The following is a 24,894-nucleotide window of genomic DNA, read 5'->3' as shown; positions in this document are numbered from 1 at the left end:
CATTTGGAACTTTGTTGAATTATGTAAAAGTGTCAACACACCAGGACAGGTCAAAAACAAATTAAAAATGACATAAACTTGAAAAAAAGGGGGAAGAAAGAAAAGACAAGACAAATGTGTGCTCTACATGCCTGTGCACGTACTGCATGTCATACTGCAATAATAATGTGTGGTTGTGACAAAATCACACTGCACACAAGTGTGTGCAAAAGTTTTGAGTGTTGACTTTAATCAAGGTAAAATAAAATAGAACACACTGAAACATGCCCAATGTGTTTTCAAAGATTGTATTTGCTAGTGCAGATAAATCCAAAGGTAAATAAGAATATGACACTTTTTTTTAAACCCTAAAAAAGAAGTAATAATGAGTTTCATTTTTCATTTGTTCCACCTGAAAACATTCAAGGTTCATTATGACTTTGTAACTTTGTCATAATAAGGGTAGTGTGCATTTATCGTATTATGAAAAGAAAACTGTTTTCATAACTTCCTCTTTGTTTTGCTTTTATCTTCATTCTTCTTTTTTTTTATCCTTTGAGCAGTTGCAAAGGCTGAACTCCTGTCATATTCCTAAACATGTTTCCAGCCCACCGATGGATCATCGTTGCCTTTTTTCTTCTTTTTTTTTTTCAAAAATAACATGTTGAAACCATCATGTCAATGAATTTAAGTGCATGTATTACATAAAGTTAGGATTTTGTAAGATTACCTCTCAGTTACCAACCACAAACTCAGTTTATGAGTTGGGCTCTGAGTAACAGAGATGCAGAGAGAGGACATACTGGTTGTGCAGGGAGGTAACAGTAACAGCAGTCAGGTGTGTCAGCACAACCAGGTGGCAGCCACATCTGCGAATAGTCTGTCCAGACTCACAACAGATACTGAGGCAAAAAAAACAAAACAAATCCTTCTCTTACTTCACAGTGTATATGAGAATACAGGAAAAACTGACTCCTTTAGAATTAAACAGACATCAGGGATCAATTAAGGCGCTTATTTTATCAGAGTGCGCTTTGCTCCTTCTATACATTTCTCTCTTTTCTTTGTGGCAGAAAAAGTCACAGCGTGCTTCAAATAGACATTAAGTGGATACGCGCGCGGTGTCATTAGAGAGTTGTCCTTGAAAGACTGGCTGCAGGTTATGTTGGTAATGAGGTGGTCGGGACTTGCCGGGGTAATTTTATATGTCTGTAAATGGACCCAAACCGAGAGCCTGTGACTTAAATAAATGCAACACCATCTCTCAGCGGCAGTCCCGCTGCACGGAAGGTGACGGAGTTAAAAGAAACACAAAATGTAAGTTATATAGTCTTTCGAAGAGGCATATGGTTTTCAAATCACTGCAAAAAAAAATTAAAAATTTAATCCGTTTAAAACGTGAGGTTTTATTGGCATTTTAAGTGAATTTAAGTCGTCCTTTAAAGCTGCAGCAGAGCGATGCACGTGAGAAATACATCAAATGAAGATTCAGTTATTTACAGAGAGGAATACTGATCAATATTCAGCATTTTTTTCTCTTTATGGATAAATTTTTTTTTCTCTCTTTAGCACTGACAGCGTATTAACTGCATCACGACATTGTAGAGAATTAGAATATGACACAATTAAATCATGAATGAGATGTTTCCATACATCTGTAACGGCATGTCAGAGGTCAGAGGCCTTTTTGTCTGCAGTTCGTCATCAAAGGGGCTCTGTGCAGTCTTGAAAAAGAAATTCAAACTCAGAATTGTAATATTTACAATATTGATGAGGCAAAAAAATACAAACTCTGAAATATTTATGCTTTCTATAACTGAATAAACAAGCTGTTCTCAGAGGTAAACAAGGTCCTCAGAACACTGCTTGAAGCTAGAAAGGTGGCAGGGTCCGCCACATGTAAACAAAGCGAAACAGTATGAAACAGGGTTGTCCTTCAGTCAGTTTATTAATTTAGTACTGATGAAAATGGTTTTGAGATAGTTTGTTTATAAAGTTTGTTTTGACAATGAAGATCTTTCTCTTCAAATAAAAATTTTCTCCCCCAAGACCACGTAGTTCACCTCTCACCTCTGCTGCACCGCTGGCACAGTGTGTAACACGTCTTCAAAACCCGAGCTCCCTGTCGCTCCCAATGAAAGTTTACACTTCGTGATTTAGCCGCGAACACTTTTTTCTGCTGAGGCGCTGATATCACCCCGATGCATCACTGCCGTTCTCCTACAGGTTCCCGTATACTCCGCGGAACTGAGTTATGTGACATTTATTTGAAAGCCCGATGATTTAAAATTTCCCTCATTGCAGTGTGTGGGCAAAGTGTTTCCACAACTGTCATTTTTCCACACCGCTTTAAAGGGACCCTGCTTGGCATCGCCGCACAGAGGGAGTTTGGAGCTAAGCTAATGTTTTCACCTGTGTAGCAACATTTATAGGGGGATATGAATAACTCCATTCGGACCTGCCCGGAGCAACATGCTTGCTCGAGTGTGTTTCGAGTGTGTGTGTGCGTGTATGTGTGTGTGTGGGGGTGGTGGTGCTTATGAAAGTGTCCGTCATGAAGGCAGTCATTACCATCCTCCACTATTTTATACGTCCGCACTCCTCCCTCTTAGAACAATTAATTATGTAATTTAATGAAATGAGCAGCAGTAAAAGGCCTCGGCATGAAACTGCTTTTGACATTTCTGTGCGACGGCACACTGTATGCTCAGATATTTTAGTTTTTGTCTCCTGTGGTTAACAGTGTTTTGATGCATGGGCTCTGCCCTGTAGAATCTATTTGCATGCAAATTTTTTACATTTCCTTCCCGCATCAAATGCTTACCATGATACATGCGGTGTGTTTCGGCAGACAGACAAGGTGAGAGTGAATCTCGCTCAGAATGGATCTACTTGTTCCTCTGTGATTATTTGTGTACGTGTGTGGCGGAGAGTGACGCGGGCGGTGGAAGAAACGGGGGGAGGAGGTGGTGGAAAGGGAAGGCAGCACGTGCCTCGATGTTCACTCACCTGTTCTGTGTTTTTTGTCCAATCTCACCCGTTTCCTTTAGGTCATCGAGAAAATTCCTGCACCTGTGATTTCCAGCCCCTCTCTTCCGTCCGTGCCCCCCTTGGCTCTCTGAGGTAAAAGAAAAAAAAAACAAAAAAACACTTCTTACTTGATCTCTCTCTCTGTTTCTTTTGTTTTTTTCTCTCTCCCGTCATTTCAATGATGCAACATAATTGCAATCTGACGTAAGTCAGAGTTGTGAAACAGGTCTGTTAAAGGAGCAACATGTAGTTTCTGGAACACAGTTCTCATCAGTATGGAAAGATTTTTTTTTGTAATGCCTAAATAAACAAACTCTCTTTTTAACTGACCTTAAAGGATGACACAGTTTCATACTGTTTTACTTTGTTTACATTTTGGCGGACCCTGCCACCTTTCTAGCTTAAGACAGTGTTCTGGGGATCTTATTTCCCTCTGAAAACAGCTTGTTCATTCAGTCATGGGATGTATTTTTTCTCACTAGTATTGTACATATTAAAAAGAAGAAGTCTGAACATGATCACAAATCATATCACATTTAATTATTAGTGGTCATGTTGTTTCTGCTCTGCTCTTATATGCGTACACAATGAAATCCATATTAATTATTCATTAAAATTAGACTCTCCTATCAAATAGAGAGCCACCACATATAGTATTGAATGCTTTATTGCATACTGCAGGTGTCTGTAAGGCTCCCATAATGTACCCATAGATTGCCGATACCTATTCATATGTTAAAGAGCACCACGCCGTCTGTGTATTGACGGTATCGCCCTCCATCACATCTCTCTCTATCTCCCCAAAGCCACAACTTTGCACACATTTTCCCACCTTATTCAAATCCACACAAGAAAAGAATGTATACACACGACGCATCGGCAGTTTTTTTTTTTCAGACGTTCCGGATCAACGGCACAACCGGCAGATTACAGCCACACATTCAGATGTAAATTACATGTTCAGACTTTGTGCGAAGGAGGCAGAGAGAAAGAGGCAATGAGCCTCGGACATGCAGAGTGAAGAATAAGCTTTCCGGTCCCTGGAATCAATTCGCAGAGACAGAGAGGAAACCTGGGCCAATGTATACTGCAAACCCAATTGTTCCTGTAATGGTTTCGCTGATTGTTCCGTGGCAAACCGTCACGACGTGCTTGCTCATCACACGCGAGGATGCGAGAAGGTTGCAAGCTTGTTGGGCGAAGTTGCGCGGGCGTGTTGTGTGCGCATGTCTGTGTTTGTGTGTGCATCCAGTGTTATTTACTTGATTGTGTCTAAGTGGGATCAGTAGCTGGCCTTTCTCCAGCTCCACTTAACTTCAGGAGGGGGAGGGGGGGAGCAGGACAAAAGCCATCAAGGAAGACAAGGACAAATCATCTTTAGATGAAGTGTTTTAAGTGCTCCGATTCTCCTCCCACGTCATCACTGTGAATTAGGTGCCCTCTGCTCACCGTTGAGGGGTGTGGAGTATAAACAACGCCGAGGGAGCGGATGTTAAACGAATGAAAGTGGAAAACCATGAGGGTGTCTATCTTAGTCAGCCTCGTAAATCTCAGTTCCTTCGCCACGCCGTTGCGCTGCACTGAAGTTGCACTCTGACAACCTGCCAGCCGAGCTCAGAGGGGGCTGTGTGCGGTGTGGTCTGGTCGATCTCGTTTCTTAGCGGCCTCAGCTGTGGCAGACGTTGCAGGCAGAGCCGTGTCTTTGTTTTATGCAAATCCATGCATATGAGGGGTGGGGGGGGGTCGATGAGCAGTCTGGCCACGTAGCTCCAGGAGGACAGGCTGAGTGATGGAGACGGAGAGCCAGGTCTCGGTGTCCTTGCCTGGGGAAAGAGTGTCCCGACTCCGGCCTGGACACCGCCAGGACACAGAGTCGCCGCGCCTCCACCGAGGGAATAAAAAGAGATTTTTTACAAATGTATTTACACTGTGAGGTGTTGAGCTGGCGAGGAAATAAAGAGAGGTTAACGCCGGGATGAGGCTGCCGATGCGTCTCACCTGCGACTGCTGTGCGTTTGTGTGTGTGTTGTGAAGGCGAGGCGCACCTCGGGGGTTCGCCGTGCAAAGAGACACAGGAGTTCAGAGCCCAGCAGGGAGCTGAAGGACCCGGAATTTGCTGACAAAGATAAAAGGCCAGGTGTGTGCATATGCACTGTAAGTGTGTGAAAGAGGCTGTGAGAAAAGGAGCTGAGTGTAAATATAGATTGGGGAAGCAGGCTTGTGTGTGTGTGTGTGTGTGTGTGTGTGTGTGTGTGTGTGTGTGCATGTGTGATCGTATAAGCACACTGTAACAGGTAGGCAGGGCCACCAAGCATGTGAACATCTAGTCACAACAATCCTATTTCCATCTTCACAAGTGCTTCAGTGGAGTTCATCTGCACATTAAATGACATCTTGTGAATATTTTCTAAATAGTTTTGTTCCCCCATCCCCTCTCACACCCCCCCCCGCCCTTTTTTTCCCTCCGAGCTGCGTGCTCACAGTAACGGCTGGTCGGCGGCTCTTCTATCCCGGAGAGCTCTATTTCTGGGTGCCAGGATGTTGGTCTCAGTCGTCGAGGGCAGATGTAATCGATCCAGATTGACCTGTCATGTGGAGGAGAAAATGAATGAGACGGGGGAGGGGTGTGTAGGGGCCACGGAGAGATGAAGGTGGGGGGGGGGGCGCAGTGCAAGAGGTACAAAAACAACCTCCTGCTCCATTTGGGTCAAAAGTCGAGGGATGATTTATTCAAGACTGGGTGTTATCCCTCCTTCCCCGTGCTCCACCTGCCTCTCGGAAAGGAGTGAGAAACTGGAGACTGCTCAGGAGGAGCGGACTATATTTAAACCCAGTGACCGAAGATACTGTGGTCTAACTTTAAAGTTAAAAATACAGATATCCATGTACAGTGAGATGAATACGGTTTTGCGTCACTACAAGCCACTAAGAACAAGTCTGTTAGCATGAAGCGACTCCGGAGAGAAAAACGCAAAAGCAGCTTGTAGCTTTCAGTGGGTGCTGTTTTTTTTTTTTTGTTTTTTTTTAATCAGAAGCCTGTATTTAAGTATGAACAGGAAACACAAATTTTACTCCTGATTGCGAGAATGATACCCCTCCACACAAAGAAATAAAGGAGGGGGAAGATTTATGGCTGCGTTTGTCTGTGAAGTGGTACTAGATTTAGCCCAGTGTGTTTGGGCAGAGCTCCACTTTGCTAATTATTTTCCCGTGGCAGAGTTCTCAGCATGGCGCTCCTTTCTCAGCTCTGAGAAGAGAGGCTCAGCGGTAAGTGCTTAGTCAGCCCCTGCTCCGGGTGTGAGATACTGTCGGGTCTCTGGTGGACTGTTGGGGGGGAGGCGGAGCAGCGTGGGACCGAGCCGTCGCAAAAGAAAAAAAAAAAGGGGGCAAAGGCTCAAAGAGGAGGGCAGGCCGAATCATCAGCTCGTCAGGGAGTGCGAAGGGGAGGGAGATACCACGGTTGGGGATGACAGCTCTCTATCGTTTTCTGTCTCGGCCCTTGACTATGTGAGGTAGTGTCCTCAGGAGCTGGTAGTTTCCTGGTAGATCGGTTTGCAGCTCGCAGAGGCCCCAAAGAGCCCAGTTATTGAGGACATAGCTGCTCGTCAGCAATTAGCAAAGGCAGGGATTTAAAAGAACACGTCATGGTTACTTTCTGTGCCGCCTTGATCTCGGTGCCAGTCATGTCTGCCCCTCAATCATTCGGTCCATAACAAACCGTCTCCGTTTTCTCTCCCCGCTCTCTATTTATACTCCAATGTCAAAACTTGTCTTTCTTTCTATCTCGCTCAGCTCCTCCTCTCCCGTCTGTCCTGCTATCCTCCAAATGACTCTCCTCCTCCTCCTCCTCCTCCTCCTCCTCCTCCTCCCAAACAAACTTAGCTTCCTTTCCCTTCGCTTCGCTCTGTTCCCGACGTCACCTCACCTCCCTCCTCCCCCCTCTGCCTCACACTGCACCTGCTTCCCTCCCGCTCTCTCTGCTCCCTCTCCAAACGTCACTTTTTTTCGCTCCCCCCCTCCACTCTCCTCCCCCCCGTTCCTATTCTCCCCCTCGTTAGCTTGATGAATGGCTTCACTGCGGGGAAAGTGCTGATTTTCATCCCTCTGTCTGATTTCTGCTGGCTGTTATTAATTTCAAACACTCAGAGAAAAGCGAGCGAGTCAATAAATAAGGAAATGAACACACTTCATCCTGCCATGCAGCGGCTCTCACAGTCATTCACCCGGGATGCGGGTCCTCCGCGGGGGCCGGGGCCTGCGTTTGTGCTGATAGAGTTCAGCTCCGCCCTTGAATCCCAACATGTTTGTGAAAAAAAAAACAAAAAAGGCAGAATAAAAAATGCCTCCCCTTTGCATCGTGTTTCTGGAAGTGTCAGTGTCTCCAGTCAGAACAAACAGGACCCGGGGGAGACAGCGTGGCGCAAAGTAAATAGCACTGGAGAGACCTGCAGCGTCCCCTCTCATCTGTCATCTTTCACACGAGTGCACCGTTTAAGAAGTGTACACGGGGAGTGACGATGGGGAGAGAGATGGAGAAGATGCAGGGCCGAAAGAGAGGCGACGAGAAGCAGCAGCCCTAACAGAGTTACGGCCGCGCATTAAAAACGCTCGCTGTCCACACAGTGTGGCCGGCGCTCCATGTCTTAAGTGCCCATTACTCACATTCCAGCCTTAATGCATTGTGCCTGACCGTTAACATCAAACACAAATACGCCTCCGAGATGATTCCCCCAGATTCTTGTCGTCGGAAGGCAACGCTCGCACAAAGGTTGCTGTCTTTTACGTTATGTAAATAAAATGAGTTAGGATGCTAAATCTCCACCCCGCCCCCCCCAAAAAAACAGGATCGCCATAATGCATGCACAGACACAGAAATTAACACCCACGAATATCATCACGCTGTTTACAAAGTGTTAAGACAAACAGTCTGCCGGAGTGTCCTATTAATACACGTCTGAGACACACACACACACACACACACGTCCTCCGCCGTGTGGGCCGTGCTCTGCTGCGACGAGGCGTATGTTCCCCTTGGCTCGGACGATTAAAGCGATATTTGGTATCAAGCTAGTAAACATGGAGAATTTACAAAGGCCAGGGCTTCCTCAACTCGCTGGTCGCTTCCTCATTCATCTACTGATTTCAGATTTACAGTGCTGTCTGACGCACAAATATGTAACTCTGTTGCTGTTCACATGTAGTGTAATGGTAACAACGCCACCCTTTTTAACTTTAAAGGATAAGTTCACCCAACAATCGAAACGTGGTCATGTTCCACTCATCCCCCTGAAAATTGGTTTCTGGAGCTTCGCATTGAAACAAAGCTGCAGCACTCTCTTAGCAACTGAAGTAGCTGGGCATTAAATTGTCACCAAAGAGATTTGGAAATGTTACGTTATTTACACTCTTTTTCAAAGCTGAAATCTTCATCGTAGCTGCTGAGCTAAAAATGTTAGCTTTGAACGCATTCCCCATCTGTTTCCGTTGTTAAGGAAAATGCTGCTTTGCTGTGAAGCTCCAGGAATATTTTCAGGACTACTAAACTTCCACCGGTTTTTCATCAGGAAAGCGGTGTGAGTAGATACTGACTACGTTTGTATTTTTGGATTAACGTGAAAATGTCTGGATCTTCAGTTCAAGCAGAACAGCGTCATAGGAAGAAGTGTGAAGGACTTGAGAGGTAGTGTGTATAATATTTGTATTTGTACTTTGTTTACATGTACCCAAATGATACATATTAGCCTTCTTCTGTGTAGCACGCTTATTTTTACCAAAATATAATGGAAATTACAATCCTTTCCCCTTGGGTGCCTGAGAAAATTGGTGCCACTGAAAATCTGTGGTGGCCACCAAAAGGCTACCTTAAGGTAAATATCAGAAAGAAGCGTGTTATTGCATAAGCAACTCCCTAGGGGAGGGTGTGCATTCGCTGACTGAATGGGGCAAGCACAATGGGTGGGTGGGCACTAACTTTATCTTAACCCAAAACATAAATATCGGTCTCACAAACTGACCCAACCTTGGACTCGACACAGTCCTAGATCACATGGCTGCCGTCAGCCCGACCACCTCGACGCGACTGTGCTGCACGGTTCATAAATGCAGTGATCGATTTGCTCAAACAAACACGCTGCAGGCACGCAAAAGACATTCATGCTGAGTCACAAAAACAAATTCAACCTTTTTTTTTTGCTCATCTAAACAAATGTGTGGATTACACTTTTGCAACAATTCGACGACCCGCCATCACGCTCTGTTGTTCCAAGCGTTGTGGTTTGACAACTTTTGGCAGGTAATGGTCCTCACAGAGCTGCAGCCCTACATAGACTGTGAGAGTAAATATTGATAAAAAGAAAACTCAAATATATATACATATATACTTTTTCAGAACTTGTGAAAGACGCTGTGTCCATTTCCAAGGAAAAGAGAAAACCCAGCGCTGATACAAAGTGTGCGCCGCTGTAAATATCCCATTGAGTTTCTGTCATTCCTCACTTCATCTATAAATAAATAAAATATTCTGAAAGGCTGAATGTCAAGAGATCCAAACTTTGGCTTTGAGGAGAGGAGAGGAGAGGAGGGAAGAGGAGAGGAGAGGAGGGAAGAGGAGAGGAGAGGAGAGGAGAGGAGAGGAGAGGAGAGGAGACTGTATTAGTGGTAGCTGCAGGGGTAGTGGAGCCTGTGTGTCTGCTCCATGGCTCTGTGAGCGCAGACGTAACTATTGTGTTTACAAGGCTGAGTTGCTCTTACAGTTAAATTATTGGGGTGGGGGTGCGTGAAGGGAGGAGGAACAGAGGGAATGGGTGGCGGTGGCGGTGGAGGGGAGTAAATATTTGTCCCTCTCCCTCATAGTTCTGGCTAACCAGGCTGAGGAATGCTCTTTGCTCGTTTTTTTATAATTACAGAGTTTGGGTAGTGTCACCCTCGGAGCGTACATGGCCTCAGAGACCTGAGGGAGGAGGGAGTCCTGTGCACACAGTGTTGTGACCGGGGGCCTCAAAGCGTGGAGGCCGAGGAGCGGCACACTTCTGCGTGTCAACACTATACCAGAGAGGCATGTTCGGTTAATGGCCAAAACGCAGGCACGCAGGGCCAGACCAAGCTGTGAACTCAGTTGGACACCTCGCTGTCGTCTTTTTGTTGGCTTAGATGTGTGCGTGCGTGTGTGTGTGTGTGTGTGTGTGTGTGTGTGTGTGTGTGACCCCTGGGAAAGAATGTTGTGGCAGAGACAAAAAGAGAGACACCCACAGTTTTGCTTCCTCACAACTGAGGAAACTGTCTTTTTTTCTCTCTCTCACGACATCTCTCACCGCCTCGCAGCGCTCTCAGGTTTTTTTTCCCTTCCTCTCGGCGACCTGGCCATTAAAGGAGAGCGATGAGTTCACAGCTGATAGTCTCTGGTTGCGAGGGAGCGGAGAGCAGTGTAGGATGACATTATCGGAAGCGGCTGCATATAGATACAAAAAAAAAAAAGAAAGAAAGAAAGAAAGAAAAAAAAGACACAAACAGAAAGAGAATACTATGGCGCACTTCTCTCAGTATAAACTTCTGTCTGCTTGGATTACACTAATGACCCCTGACAAACCATAATAAGACACATGCATCTCCATGGACACTAGCCACGACCAAAGGAATGGTGCTGTGTTTATTTGACATTCTGCAGTTTTTGAGGCTCTTGTTAGCAAAAAACTAAAACATTGTTTTTTTTTTTTCTGCCGTGTCCTTAAAACAATAGGTCATGGTCGGAGACGGGGGAAAAAAAAAAAGAAAGCAAATGCATTCTTAATATACAAGCAGGTCCGCCGCAACTACCATTAGAGAGAGGGATGCGAGAGGAGGGTGATGGAGAGTGACAAAGCTTTCCCTCCACCCCTGCGGCCGAAGTGGAATAGTTGTGGTGACGGGTTGTGACAGCTGAGGGAGCGAGGGAGCGAGAAGGGAGTATCACTCCAAAATCCCCAGGAAACAGAGAGGAGCGAAAGAGTAATTTAGGATGAACCGCCCGCCGTCTGTTTCTGTTGTCTTTCTCACTTTTGGACACAGAACTGCATGTGAGCGAGTCTCTTCCTCTCTCTGACGCACACACACCAGTGTGCGCTCTGGGTAATAGATATTTACCGTGGCAATTCTTTTAACTCTCCAGTCACTACATTATCATAATGTTCCAGCCAATAAGTATTAATGCTTGGCTCCTTGGCCACAACCCTGGGTCAAAATTAGACATACGTCAAACACACGCCGAAGCAGATGCACGCGGGACTCTCAGCATCCCCCCCACGTCTCTTGATAGTATCCCTAATAGACCTCTCTCCCAGTGGCATACTGCTGTTGCAACATTCACCTACTACTGCTTTAATGAGATGTCTGTGCTGTAGTGTGTGTGTGTGTGTGTGTGTGTGTGTGTGTCAGTATGAGTGTGTGCGCCTGAGAAAAGAGAGATGTTAGCGATCCTTGTGGCCCTGTTTATCTCCACCCTTGTGTTGGAGTAGAGGGAGGTCAGAGGCAGGGCTGCCTGTATCCATCTCCATTCCCACGGCTGCTGTCTCACAGGCACAGTGGTCACAGGAGGATGAAAAGACTATGGATTTTTTTTTCTCCTCCTCCCTACACTCGCCGGAGCAGGAAGATTAGACAGGAGATGAGCACAGCCTGGCCCCATTCAATGCAGCTTTAAGCCCAACACTGGAAGGCATCTGACCCACACGCTCTGGTTCATGGAGCACACAAGTGCACACAAGACATGCGCCCGCACACACACCCCCCCACACACCCCCACAAATCAACGAAGGTTGAGATTTCTTGGTTTGCTTTTCTGGTTCAAAGCGTGGTCATACTGTGCCCGGGTGTTAAACACTGACCCTGTGGCCTCTGTACGTTAACACGTTTCGGCACGAAACGGTGACGGAAAGTGAGCGCTCACACTTCGCTCACCCAGTGGCCCCAGATGAAGGCTGACAGTTGCATGTGCGTGTAAAAAGATATTTTTGGGGGGGGGGGGACTTGACAGAGGATGAGGTGAAGTGAGTCAGGAGGGAGGAGGAGGCGAGCCATATGGGGCGGGAGAGCGAGAAACAAAGAAACTGATGCAGGCGAAGAGAAAACGAGGAGATAAAATTCAAAGCTCCGCGGCTCTCCCGAGCAATTAAAATAATTTCTGTATAATTTGAAAGGCCTGCGCCTGTCTTATCGGTTTCCAGATAAGTCTCCTCCTCCTCCTCCTCTTCCTCAACCAGCATGCACGAGAGGCCCCCGTGACTGAAAACTGACACAGTGTACACTGATAGCTGCCACCATATGGCCGCCTCCTCTCCACTCAGTTTCTTCCACTTGCAGCTTTGTTGCAGCTCACACACACAGATACACACACAAACACACACACGCACAAGCAGGCACAGACAGGTCAGTCTAAAAAGGCATTAGAGCATCTGAAAGGGCAGTAACTTCATCCGAACTGTCAGCTTGTCATCTTCCTTGTCTGTTTCCTGATATATTTTGGGAGACATACTTTCTACGTGTGTGTGCATGTAGTTATAACATAGAGGAGGCCAAAGTTATCCTGCTGCCAAGTTAAACTTGGCCCGCCAGATGTCTCTAGAGAAATAAAAAGAAAATACAGAAAATATTAGTCACCATTTCTGCTGTTTTATTTTAAATAGAATGCTCTGGCGGTGTGACACTTGAGGCTCATGGTGCGTTCGTGTGGTATCAGAATTATCAGCAAAAAGAAATGTCACGCGAAAGCGCCCTCGAGTCAGAAAAAGAAACACCTCGGAAAGAAATGTTTTGGTACGCGGGTTGCAGAGCTGGGGTCATAAGACGCTGAAAAATGACAGATGAGAGTAATCCATTGATTGATGGTAACGTGTATTTGTGAAATATATTTCATGGTTTACTTCACTCTCCTTTGTCACTCAAATAGCAACAGCTGTCAGTGTGAGCGATAAAATGCGAAACATCGTCCATGTTGCCTTCACGCCTCCATTTCGACTACACATGAATACACTGAAGTGAGAAGACAAGACTTCTGATCTTGTGGAGTGGGACCACATGGAAACACAGCACCAGTCAATTAAGAGAGCTTGGGGTCCTAGTACTGTGGAAGCCCTGAGAACCAAAATGAACTCAAAGATTATCCAGAAAAGACATGTTTTCATCTCTTTTTACGTCATAAACATAGGACTGATAAAAATTACAACAGCATCTTTGCCAAGTCCACCACTGAATACCAGTTTGGGTCCGCCTGAGTATAAAGATGGGGCCACTCTGCCATCGAGCATAACAATCCTCTGTGTTTTAGTCTCGAGGCGTCTTCTCTGTCTCTCCCTTTCTGGTTATTTCTCACCTCACCCGAGAGATGATCGTTAAGCATTTGGCTTCCTCATTGAAACGACTGTAGGGATGGAACATTTTGATTAAAACCACAGTAAAAAAAAGAAAGAGAGGGAGAGTAGAGGGCCTGCACTGTAGAGAGAAAGTGTGGGCGAGCAGCAGAGCAAAAACTCGACAGGGACCGGAACTCGATGTTATGTCTCTATTTTAAGGGGGTTAAGCGCTTAGCTAAAAATAGCAGCAGGTAAAACCCACAACACTCAGGTAGTGGGCACGCGCTCGAAAACAAACACTACTAAAAAGTTTCACCGGTCGGGGTGACACGACAGGTGAGCCATTGTTCAAATATCTGAACGCGTTTGATGTGGATGGGACCTGATCGTGTCATGGGTGCGTTGCGTGGGAACAGCGTGGGCAGACCCTTTCAAAACAGAGAGTCGAACGAGGCCCCGTCAGATGTTTATCCAGACTATTTGATTTGAGCCTACGTCAAAACCTGACTTGAGTCAGTCTTGTGTGTAAACGGGTGCTCCCCCTTACTTGGGTAGGTCTCCGCGGTGCCAGACGCTGAGCTCAGAAGCTAAGAATTCCAGTGTTATGGTTCAACAGACACAGATCAAATTAGAATCCTCATAGAGTCTCACTTGAGATAATTATGCCTTATGTATGTCTGTGGTCAGAATCGCTGAGGTCAAACTGTTGACATTTCTCTCGGTAGCTGATGTAAGGTGACAACTGACTACAGACTTTTCGCTGCTCTGCGAAAAACTGTTGTGACAGGATATGGTCAGGGGCAGTTATGGATGAGTGCATGTGTGTGTTGGGTGATGGCACAGTGTGTCAGGCAGCATGGTTTCAGAGCTGTGGGTAGTGTGAACTAGTGGTTTGTTACTGTTTTTCACACGTGGCTCCAAACTGCCATCATCAGCACAGTGTGTGTGTCTGTGAGACAGATGAGACAAGGATAAAGGGGTGAAAAAAAATATAAGAATGTAAAAAAGAATATAAAAATGTAAAGAGAGAAATTCAAACGTGTACCTGCGAAGGCTGCTGTGCTTCAATGAGATGACGTTTTGGTTAGCGATTGCGGACGCGTCGATTAAATCCGCGTCTACGAGCACCTGTTTATCCGTGTGTGCGCGCGCGGAAAGCTTTTTTTTTTTTTTCCGAGCACGCCCGAAGCGAGGCGGCAAGGTCTGCGTCATCTGGGAGGTTGCTGGTTGTCACGGACACACAGAGGGCGACGTTCCCGCGAACAGGAGGTGGGTGCAGTGACATAAGCAGGGCGCAGTGCCCTTACCGAATGCGATACTCTCGGAACACCTACATATGGAGGGGTCAAGGGCATGCGCTGACTCACACACACACACACAAACACACGTTTTATTTTGATAACCTTCCATAAAAAGGTATCAACCTGTCTGTGTCTTGCCCTCTAATATATATATTTTTTTTACCCCCCCCCTGTCAAACTGTACGTTCTTCTATAGTGAATACATCTTTTTTTTTTCTTTGTTGCAGTCTCTGAGCAGATACAGTACAACACAGGGAGTGCGTCTGGTTCCATACACTTGGCAGCATCCTGCGCACACACACTGCGAGAGCGCTGTAAATAGCCAGAGTGTGTCGTGCATCTCTGCTGTGTTTGGACCTATTTTAGAGCTGACACAGGAAACAGGGCCATTCTGACAGCCACCCTGCCAGCCGGTACTGCACACAGCAGCCCCGGAACCTTCTGTCGCACACACATATGCACACGTGCACGCGTTCAAACAAACAAACACACACACACAGACCAGATTTTTCCATGTTAACAACCTACCAGTGCTTCATACACATCATAGACTTCCACGAATCATTTAATTTCCTTTTCGAGTCAACGTGCCGCCTCTCATCCCCACAGCTCTATTCCAGTTTGCCACAAACTCTGACTGGAAAAGACCTTTAACAAAAAGCCTCCTGCTGTGACACTTGGCGAGCCCCCCTCGTCCTCCACATCTTGTCCCTAGTATTTGCACATTTCAAAACCACGCAGTGCCTTTCACTTCTGAGCCAGCGAGAGAGAATCTAGCCACTTTGCCGTGTTACACATCCGTGCATAATAAGCAAAATGATAACTCTGGCAGAGGGGGGCTCAATTACCTAAGACACAGGTTTGTGCTCTCAGCTACAGGAGGCAGCTGGAGGCCTGGGCGCAACATGCAGAGTTAATTTAGAGTTAATTCATGTTGTTTTTACGGTAGTCTTGTTTATTGTTCCTGCATCATTCCGCATTGTTCTCTTTTTTAAATGTCATCCGTCCACCAGGGTATTTTAATTATATTCAAAAATCTTTGTCTTTCATTCATTCGATGAGCACTTTCAGGGCTCGGAGATATGGAAGCCCCCCCCCACCGACTCTGCGAGCTTATACCTAAATGAAGCTGCACCGCCGTGATGTGACAGTGTTAGCTCATTTAGAGACCGTTAGCACGCAGACATAAACGCCTCTTCAAAGAGGCTGTAGCGGAGTCCCACTCACCCGCCTCTCGTATTTGGGGTGGAAGATAAATTCTGCATGCAGGCTGCTCCTGCCTTCCTATGTAATTATGTGCATGGTGATGTGCTTTTACAGCCTGCCTAACAGTCGGAAATTATCTCCCGGAAATGAAGTCCAATTAATTGTGGCACTTTGCGAGGCGTGCGTGTGTGCAGAAACACTGTAATGACACTTAACAGGAAATTGGCTCCTGTTGAAATATTTCATAAATAAGTTGCGAGGTGAAACAGCGTCGTGTGATACTGACAAACGTTTGTTCTTTCTGTTATTCTTTTGCACACACACACAGACACACAGAGCTCCATTTCATTTGGATGAACATCTCAGGTATGCAGAGCCAGAAAACAGTGAGCTGTGTCACGCTAATAGCTTTAAGATGTGTTGCATGTAAACACGATGTCACAGGTTCAATATATTATATTTTATATATATATATATATATATATATATATATATATATATATATATATATATATATATATATATATTATTTTCTGTCCGTGCTGACAGTAAGCTGCTCAGTAAAAGTAAAAAAAATGACAGAATGTATTTTGAGTGTAAAAAAATTTAACAGGCAGATAAAATTATTTTGAATTAGGTACGAGGGCGCACTATCGATCGGACGCAAAATGGGAAAGTCTATAAAAGGAAACGGCAGTCTTTTAGGGTCAGTGACATACTGTGTCACGCCACAGCAGCTCTCTATTGTAGGACACACTCTGATGAGTCAGCACTTTGGAAGAATAGCACCTTTTGTTTTTGTCCCTGGGAGTCTGGGTGTTCTGCCCAGAGCTACTGTCCAGATATAACCCATTCATGATTTTTTTTTCTTTACATTTTTTTTTTTTTGCAGTTATTACTTTTTCCATAATTCCAGTTAATTTTCATAATGGTATTCTGAATATGATCAGGGGTTCTCATTCGGTTTGCACCTGCTGAGACTTATGCACCTCATTTTCTGGATTTCTGCAATAAAGGTGTTGTTGATAACATTCAGCCACTACATGTGACATTCCATCTCCAATCTACTTTGCATTAACGTCACATCACCACCGTTGATAGAATCATATGCCCCTCTCAAGTGGTTGCCGGTTCTATGTTGCCAATGCTAGCTGGCTAACATTAATGTGGCCAACACAAGGTAACGTTAACGTTGCTAATGCTGGCTAAGGTTAATGTTAAGCTAGTTAATGTAAAGCCAGCTAACATTAGGGAGGTACAGTAGGCTGGGTGCATATTGAAGAACTCGTTTTTACCACAAATTTGCAACTACCAAGACTGTCGATGCTGACTTGCCGATACAGACACCATGTGATACCAGAAGCTTCATACTGCTGACACCGATCATTGTTAGAAGGTGGAACTAACAATGCTGTTAGAATTCAGAATTCTACAAACATAATAATGTTTTTTGATGAACATTATTTTGATTGTGATTCTGCACCTCTTAAACATCTCTTTCGATTCTACATAAACATGTTATCAATATGGCCTTTAAAGATACATTCCTGGAGATCACAGTTTTGTTCTTTTTGGCAGCAGCTTTGGTGATCAGCATTTGCCCATTTGTACAGTGGTGGCAGAGGCTGCCATGCACGGCGCCACCTGCTCAGCAGAAGCAATCACCATTCACATGCTCACTCACACACACTGAAAGAGCCACAGGGAGCAATCTGGGGTCCAGTTTCTTGCCCAAGTACGCTAGGATAGGTTAAATGAACAGGCTGGGAATCAAACTACAAACCCTCCAATCAGTGGATAACCACTCTACCTCCTGAGCCACAGCTGCACTGCCAAACATACAAACCTGTACCTCTAACATGGATGCTTTTACATGTTTTACAACATGATCTTCAGCGTAGGAAATAATACTTTTAGTGTTAGAGATGGTGACTGATATGGCACCTGCGAAATCAGCTGGAAGCCATATCTCGCCTTTTCTCAGAAAGCACATCCGGCTGTACTGACACTTAGTTCAGTTTGGACATTGTCACTTTGAATTTGCCTGATGTGTCACTTTTGAAATTACACGCTTTTACATTCCTTTAAATTTGATGCATTTTCAGAGTCTCGGGCCGTAGGTTCATAGGTATCTGAAAATCACTGCTTTAAACATCACACTCGACAAGACAAGTTTTCTAAAACGTATCCATAAGGGTATGTGTGTGTGTGTGTGTATGTGTGTGTGTGTGTGTGTGTGTGTGTGTGTGTGTGTTAACATTCACCTCCACATGTATATTTATTTCTTTATGTTTATAACACTCACATCCACTTGTTCATTACCTTAGGTCATTCTGCTCTGCATGGTTACACATAACAGCTTGCTGGTCAGTGTGTGTGTGTGTGTGTGTGCTTGCGTGCGTGCGTGCATCTGTCTGTCTGTCTTGCTGTGTTAGGGCCTACCATAGACCCATTCGGCTCTGCAGCACGGCACGTAAATGGCAGCAGAGTGGTGTGAGTGTCAGCCGGAACGTGTGCTTGGCAGGCAGTGGCTATGCTATTAGCAAGCGCTAACAGTTTTATTATTAGAAAATAAACGGTGCGCTGCAAAACTCTGAATGTTATTAGCACCTCACCATCTGGGTCTGACAGCTGTGTTCAGCCACCATCATGGCTGAACTGCTAACGGCTATATCTGAAAATCTCCACGTTTTTATCTACAGGACTTTCACACCCGTCTCTCTCTCTGTGTGTCTGTCAGTGCCTCTTCCTTTCTCATTCTCTCTCGTTCGTTTCTTGCTCTTGAAGGGTTTTTTCTTGCAGACGTAAAGATAGCAAGCACAGACAAAAACACACGTTTGTTTCGTGGCCTCAGCAGCGGAGGATCCTTATCCTGTTTCTTGCGGCCTATATGAAACAAGCATTTCTTCTCTTCTTCTTCTTCTTCTTCTTCTCTTGTATGGCTGGGTTATTGCCCTAATTTGGCTGAGTTAAAAAACAAAAACATCCAGAATAAAAACCACAGAATGAAGCCTGGTGTTTCCCATGGCAGCCTCCGTCTGCTCCCACATAAACTCTAGACTCGACTGATCACACGAAAGACAAACAGAAGGCAGCATCTCCAAATGGTGGAAAAATAAGTTCTTACATTTCTCGTGTCTCTGCATGGACACCTTACATTCTTTTTTTGCATGTGTGTTTTTCCTCCCCAGTCACACAACTTTGCAGGGCTTTATTTAAACAGATAACCTGCTACTAGAAGCCCCCAGCGTCCCCGAAAAACCCCCTCACTCTCTCCTCGCCTCCCAGGCTTTCACAACAAACCCCATCGCAAGGAGACACCTCCAGAAATTAGCACTCTTATTGCAGACACTGCAGAAAAAAGCCTGTACCCTGCAGTGCTCCTCGTTCTCCAACAGAAAAAATACTTTCCCCCGCTAAAACAGGCCAACTCCTTCTAGGGGTGCATGCGTCTCCCGTGCTCGACCTAATCTACATGCATACTTACCTTCCTTATATTTAGGGATGTCGCTACCAAGCAGCGTGAAGGACTCCGGATAGCATGGGAATCTATTTCACATATAGATGCACAGGGCTGGCGTACAGCAATAGGATATAGAGCAGGGAAATAAGTGTGTTTTCAATCTCACTGACCCTCTTTTGTATTATGCCGAGGCTATCTGCTGTCTAATTCTGTTTATATGAGAGTTTCCTCACTGTGTGATAAAACTGTTAAAACTGTTTTTTTTGAAGATCTTTCTTTCTTTCTTTTAAAGATCATTTTTTGTTGATTTAGTCATTTTGAACCATTGTAACCGCCAATATGAGCAGACAAATCAGAAACACTGTTCACGCCGATCACCACTTTATCATTCCAATTCGTGAACATTGGGAATTTGTGACAGTTACTACCATCGGTGATGTCACACTACTGGCAAAAATGGCAACACAGCCTAAAAGGCAGTAGCTGTGCATCTAAATATAATCCAAAATGTACACTACACTAATCGATATAGCTCATTTTTAAAGGGGCTCTGTGGAACTTCTGTGTTGCGCTGGCTTAAGTTTGCGCACTCCATTTAAAAAACAACATGGGAACGGCAATCAGGGACATGCGTAACGTCACAACCTTTGGACCGTCCACAGTGCAGCAGCTTTAAACAACTAAAAAATCGTCCACAGGCTTGTACAGGCAACTGAGAGAGTCACATGTGGCCAGTAAAAAAAAAGTGATTAATACATGTTGATTGCTTTTAAAATCCCTTTTAAAAGAACTACACTGTTTCTGAGTATTCACTTTTCCTGGCCAACAAGCCACCGCAAACAGGAGACAACAAAGGCAGCGAGTTTAATTTGTTTACATGGTGTGACTACAAGGGCTAGTGACGGGGGTAACCATGTTGGAAACTATGTATGAATACTCCCAGGTTTTCCTTTTCTTCCCCCTGCCCTGCCAACGTCACGTGAATGCAGCATGAGACAGAAATCCTAAAGCCGCTTCCTATAATGTAGCGAGATGACTGGCAACACAGTCTATATGTAGAGCCATGGATGCGATTTTTTAAAAGCTAATTTCAACATGAAAGAACACACTTGGCGCAGTCAAGTGTGTGGAGTGCATTGTTAAAGGAGCGACTCTTACTGTAATCATTGCTTTTTTTTTTGATGCGCAGATTACAGCGTCTCTCCTCTGTTTGGGTAAAAAGCGGTTCATTTTGAAAATCCTCAAGAGCGGCGTAACGAGTTGTGAATCATTCTGTTTCAGTGAAGAACTTTGCTCTAATTTGGAATAATTATGGGATTGGACATCTGGATGTAAGAAAGGGAGCAATTTGCAGATTTGTCTCACAGTGAATGCTAAGCAAATGAGTCACTTTGGCAGAAGGAAAAAATAAAAATAACTATTTTGTCTCTGGACCTGTTGAAATACATAACACATGCTGGTGTTTTTCTTCAGCGGTACATGAATACAGTCTAAACACTTTCTGAATCGGTATCAAACACTCTTGCGAGCGAGAACATTCATTTCACTCCCCCTGAGGTTTGCTCCTTTTTGATGCTGTGTGTATTTGTGTGTGTTTATTCAGCTAAATGTATCTGTGTGTGTGTGTGTGTGTGTGTGTGCGCGCGCAAGTGTGCGGTTAATGCACTTGACTTGAGACTGACCACAAATCAAAGTGATGGCTGGTGAGTACCACATAAGAGAAAACAGAAATGAAGCAGATAAGTGTTGAGATCAAACAGACCTTCCCCCAGCCGAGAGCTCCCCTCGAGGGGCAGGAGGGCCGCGAGGCTCTGCTCAGCGTACGTCTCATTTAGCGCAGTCACCGCCGCGGCTGCTAACGAGGTGATAACACGGACAGACGATAAGTTATTGCTAAGAAGAAAAGATCTCTTTTTCTCGCTCTGTGTGTAGCATTAAACTTCTAACACGTGCGGTATTTAAACAGAAAATATGATTGAGCGATGACTCCAGTACTTAAGTTGATGCATTATATGTTAGTGTGAGCTGGGATCAGAGCTGGAGTGCTCCAAACATGGCAGACAATGGGACTCTGAGGACAGATGAGGAATGGCACTGATGAGAGGTTTCTGTCACTGAGCTGGCGGAGAGCCAGAACCTAATGTGGACTGTGGAGTGTTAGAGTTTGACAAGACCGAACGCTGTTTGTCTGACAGCCAGCCTACTGACTGCATCTGAGAGCGGATCATATCCAGACCCTTTCTGCTTCCTTTGAGGAAAACGAACAGCATTACAAACTGCCGCTGTTGTTTCAAGTTCATTTCAGCACCTTAAGAAAAGAAGAAAAACCCCAGGAAACTGAACCAAAACACGATCACAACAGAGTTTCATCAGCGTATGTTTATGTGCGTTTTGAAGCGTTGCATTAGAAAAAAAACGCCCTTAATTTTGCTCAGTGGTTGGTGTTTTTTCATCTTTTTGAGAAAAAAAAGTCAAAGAACAGCTGAATGAGAGATGGAGACATCTTCCTGAGTAAGGGCTGCGTCTCTCTATTTGTATGTGTGTCGCCACTGGATATTTTTAAGGGGAAATCAAGACGTGACTGTGACTGTCGAGTCTCAGTAGCAGCAAGCCACAGTCTCTAGCAGTGTCTTTCCCAACCCTAACCAACCATTTTTGTGCCTTAACCTAACTCAGCTTACTCAGCTTACTCAGAAAGAAGGAAACCCACTGTCACAGCCTACAGCGTGCAGTATTTTGTCAAACAACCCCGGTGCTCCTGTCTGTCTGCCTCCGTCATCCTCTCGTTTATCTCTGGCTGTCACAGCCTGTCCAGGAGCTGTGTTTTAGCTCTACTAACGACGGGGTGGCAGAATAAGAAAAAGACATCTTCATAACAGTAATCTCTCCCTACTGTACCGACAGCCAAATTGTTCTGAGAGAGACATTTTTGACTTATCTTGCCCATTGTTCCCATGCTACAAATTAAACCACAGAGCAATGAATACAACGGCACGTTTTTTTTTTTTTTTTTAACACTTGAAATAAGGCTTGTATTCAGCTTCCTCTCCTTTTGTGCTCTGTCGGAGTGATACTGGGAAGTTATTTATTTATTTATTTATTTCTCCAGGAGAATAAATCTGATAAGTTACGTCTCTACTGGAGGAAAAATGTGCGGAGTGGGTATGAAAGGAGGGGCATGCGTTGCGAGCACTGCATTGAGAGAATGTTATTACATAAATGGACTATGCAAGACAAAGACTTTGATATTATCATAATTAAAAGTGAGCAGCACCATATGGTGAGGGAGAGGAGCTGCGCGAAAACAATCAAATTGAAAGCCTCTCAGTGAGCAGAAAATACATGAAATGCTCATTTTTCAGCCAGAAGAACTGACAAAGTCTGAACATACACTTTTTCTATAACCTTCTCCTCTCCTCTCCTCTCCTTGTCCCGTATGCGAGTGGATGCCTGGTCAGTGCCCTGGGCCTGCTAGGGGTCTAAAGCATGCTCCAGGAATAGTCCCGTCACGTGGCCACTCTGTGGGATCTGTTCCCTTGGCAGGAAGCTGTTATATGGTTACAGTTATTTTTGTTGTCTGTCTGGGGATAGTTTTTACTGCGCTCCAGAGGATCAATAATTGTCATAAAAAGACTGCGTCACCCGGTGCCCTCTTTGAGCAGGACAGCGAGGTGGTGTGTGTAGGTTAGGGACGAGCGTGTGTGTGTTTGCATGTGTACAAGCGGAGGGTTTCTGGCTGTATTTATAGGAGTGAATATTTGTGTGCACATGTGATATAAAGGCGACAGTTTGTACGAGCGTTTACATCCGCTTCTGTGAGCTGAAAAGCAGCACTGGTGGTTTGTCTTACAGACAATGTCTGAGTCTGTGGAAATTGTGAGATACATTTGTTACGTGAAAGGAAATGACTTGCCAACAATGTGGTGTGTGGGGTTGTGAGGTTTATTAGAATGTGTTACAGCATTTGATTTACAATAAGGATGAGTCGGTAACAGCGGCGCGGCCTCAGCCTGTGCTAAAGACTCCATCTTCATTGCCCTCTTCGACCTGCCTCATCCGTCTGCCCTCACGTTTGTCCCTTTTCCGTCTGGAAGGCCACACCGCATCCCCCGTCCATAGCATGTCTGCCGAGTATCTGTGTCTCTCCTATAGCTCGTCTACTGTATACAGTATATGTGCCACCACAGCCCTGAAGCTGCAGTCAGCCCTGGGGACCCAGAGAGGAGGTCCTATAACAGCGCAGGCAACGGAAGCTGGCTCCCAGCTAATTGGTTCCTGTGTTAGCGGCACACACAGAAGACGGTGTCAGAGTCAGCACTTTCCCTCCCTCTTCCCACGTTCCCCCTCTCCTTTTCCCCTTTCTCCATCCCTCCCTGCCTGCCAGCCAACCACAGATGCCGCAGGTTTGACATCCCTTCAGGACACAACGCCTGAGCTAATATGTACACTGCTAGATGTTTGTGTGTGTTGACGGATGATTTCGGTGTGTTGTCGCCGCTGCCAGTTTGACAAATACATCCAAACTGCTGCAATTCTATCTATCTATCTATCTATCTATCTATCTATCTATCTATCTATCTATCTATCTATCAAATTGACTGAATATTAAAAGTCATGTCTTCTTGCCCTTACTCAGAGTGTTCCTCTATTCCTTGCTGCTTATCCATCCCTCCATACCTGCAATCTCGTCCGTCATTGTCTCCTTCTGTCCTTTGTATTGTCTCGACCCACAGAAACAGCCCACTCCACGGGCGGAGCAAATGAAGGTCACTATGTAACTATGTAAACACACACCAACTCTCCTTCGGCTGATGGCCCCAATGACAGGGAAGGTAGACTCTAGTCCAGGTAATCACAGCTTGTCGGTGTCTTTGCTCTGAAGCGTGTGCTGTGATGTTTCCTCTGAGAGTGTGTGTGTGTGTGTGTGTGTGTGTGTGTGTGTGTGTGTCTGCGCGCGTGCTTTTCATACTGTGAGAGGTGATGACTATGAAGTGCATCCCACTGAGCTGGAGTGGACCTGAAGTAAGGAGCCCTTTTCCCTGCTCTGATCACAGAGTAGGCGTCTGATCGGCCACAGACTGGTGCTGTGTGTTTATCATCGCAGGATGTCCTCTCAGGAACCAGCTTAAACTTTGTGAGCCTTCAGTTAACTCAGACTCAGAAAGTATCATCTTCCACAGTTTTGTGTCCCTGCAAAAAGGTAAATACTGTACATCTCTGCTGTATTTCATGGCAGTTTAGGATGATGGGAAATAATAAAGCCGGCAAGTGTTCTTGAGACCGTTCGGTATTATCCTCATCATCATCACTCGAACACACTCGCTACTAATTTGCTTTGCCAAATATGGTTTGAAGGAGGGATCATCGGGTTCTTGGACTACCTTCACTGGCCGTGTTGAAACATCAACGATGTGGACCCATGAAGGCCAGGGGGGGTAGCTTTGACACCTGCGTCCCGCGTCTCAGGTGTTTAAATCAGGGCTGTCAGTTGATTAAAATATTGAATCACAATTAAATCTCAATTTTTTTATTTGCTCCGAATATAACTTAAAGACATTTTTTTCCAAAGTGTTTAATACTCTTAACAACATGG

The 24,894-nt window shown here is 45.1% G+C and overlaps 1 long non-coding RNA gene across 1 annotated transcript in view; it reads right to left on the bottom strand.

Annotated features, from left to right (window-relative positions):
• Positions 1-1,422: 1,422 nt before the first annotated feature.
• LOC119018243 overlaps positions 1,423-24,894 on the bottom strand; it is a 215,493-nt gene continuing 192,021 nt past the window's right edge. The window contains exons 3-4 of the long non-coding RNA XR_005074692.1: positions 2,989-3,097; positions 1,423-1,703 (exon numbers count right to left, since the gene is read on the bottom strand). This is a non-coding gene — a long non-coding RNA (uncharacterized LOC119018243). The remainder of the gene's footprint in view (positions 1,704-2,988; positions 3,098-24,894) is intronic.

This window comes from Acanthopagrus latus, chromosome 4 (genome assembly GCF_904848185.1).
Source record: "Acanthopagrus latus isolate v.2019 chromosome 4, fAcaLat1.1, whole genome shotgun sequence".
Classification (NCBI taxonomy): Eukaryota; Metazoa; Chordata; class Actinopteri; order Spariformes; family Sparidae; genus Acanthopagrus; species Acanthopagrus latus.
The sequence above is the reverse complement of the archived record's forward strand: the minus strand, read 5'-3'. Positions and strand labels throughout refer to the sequence as shown.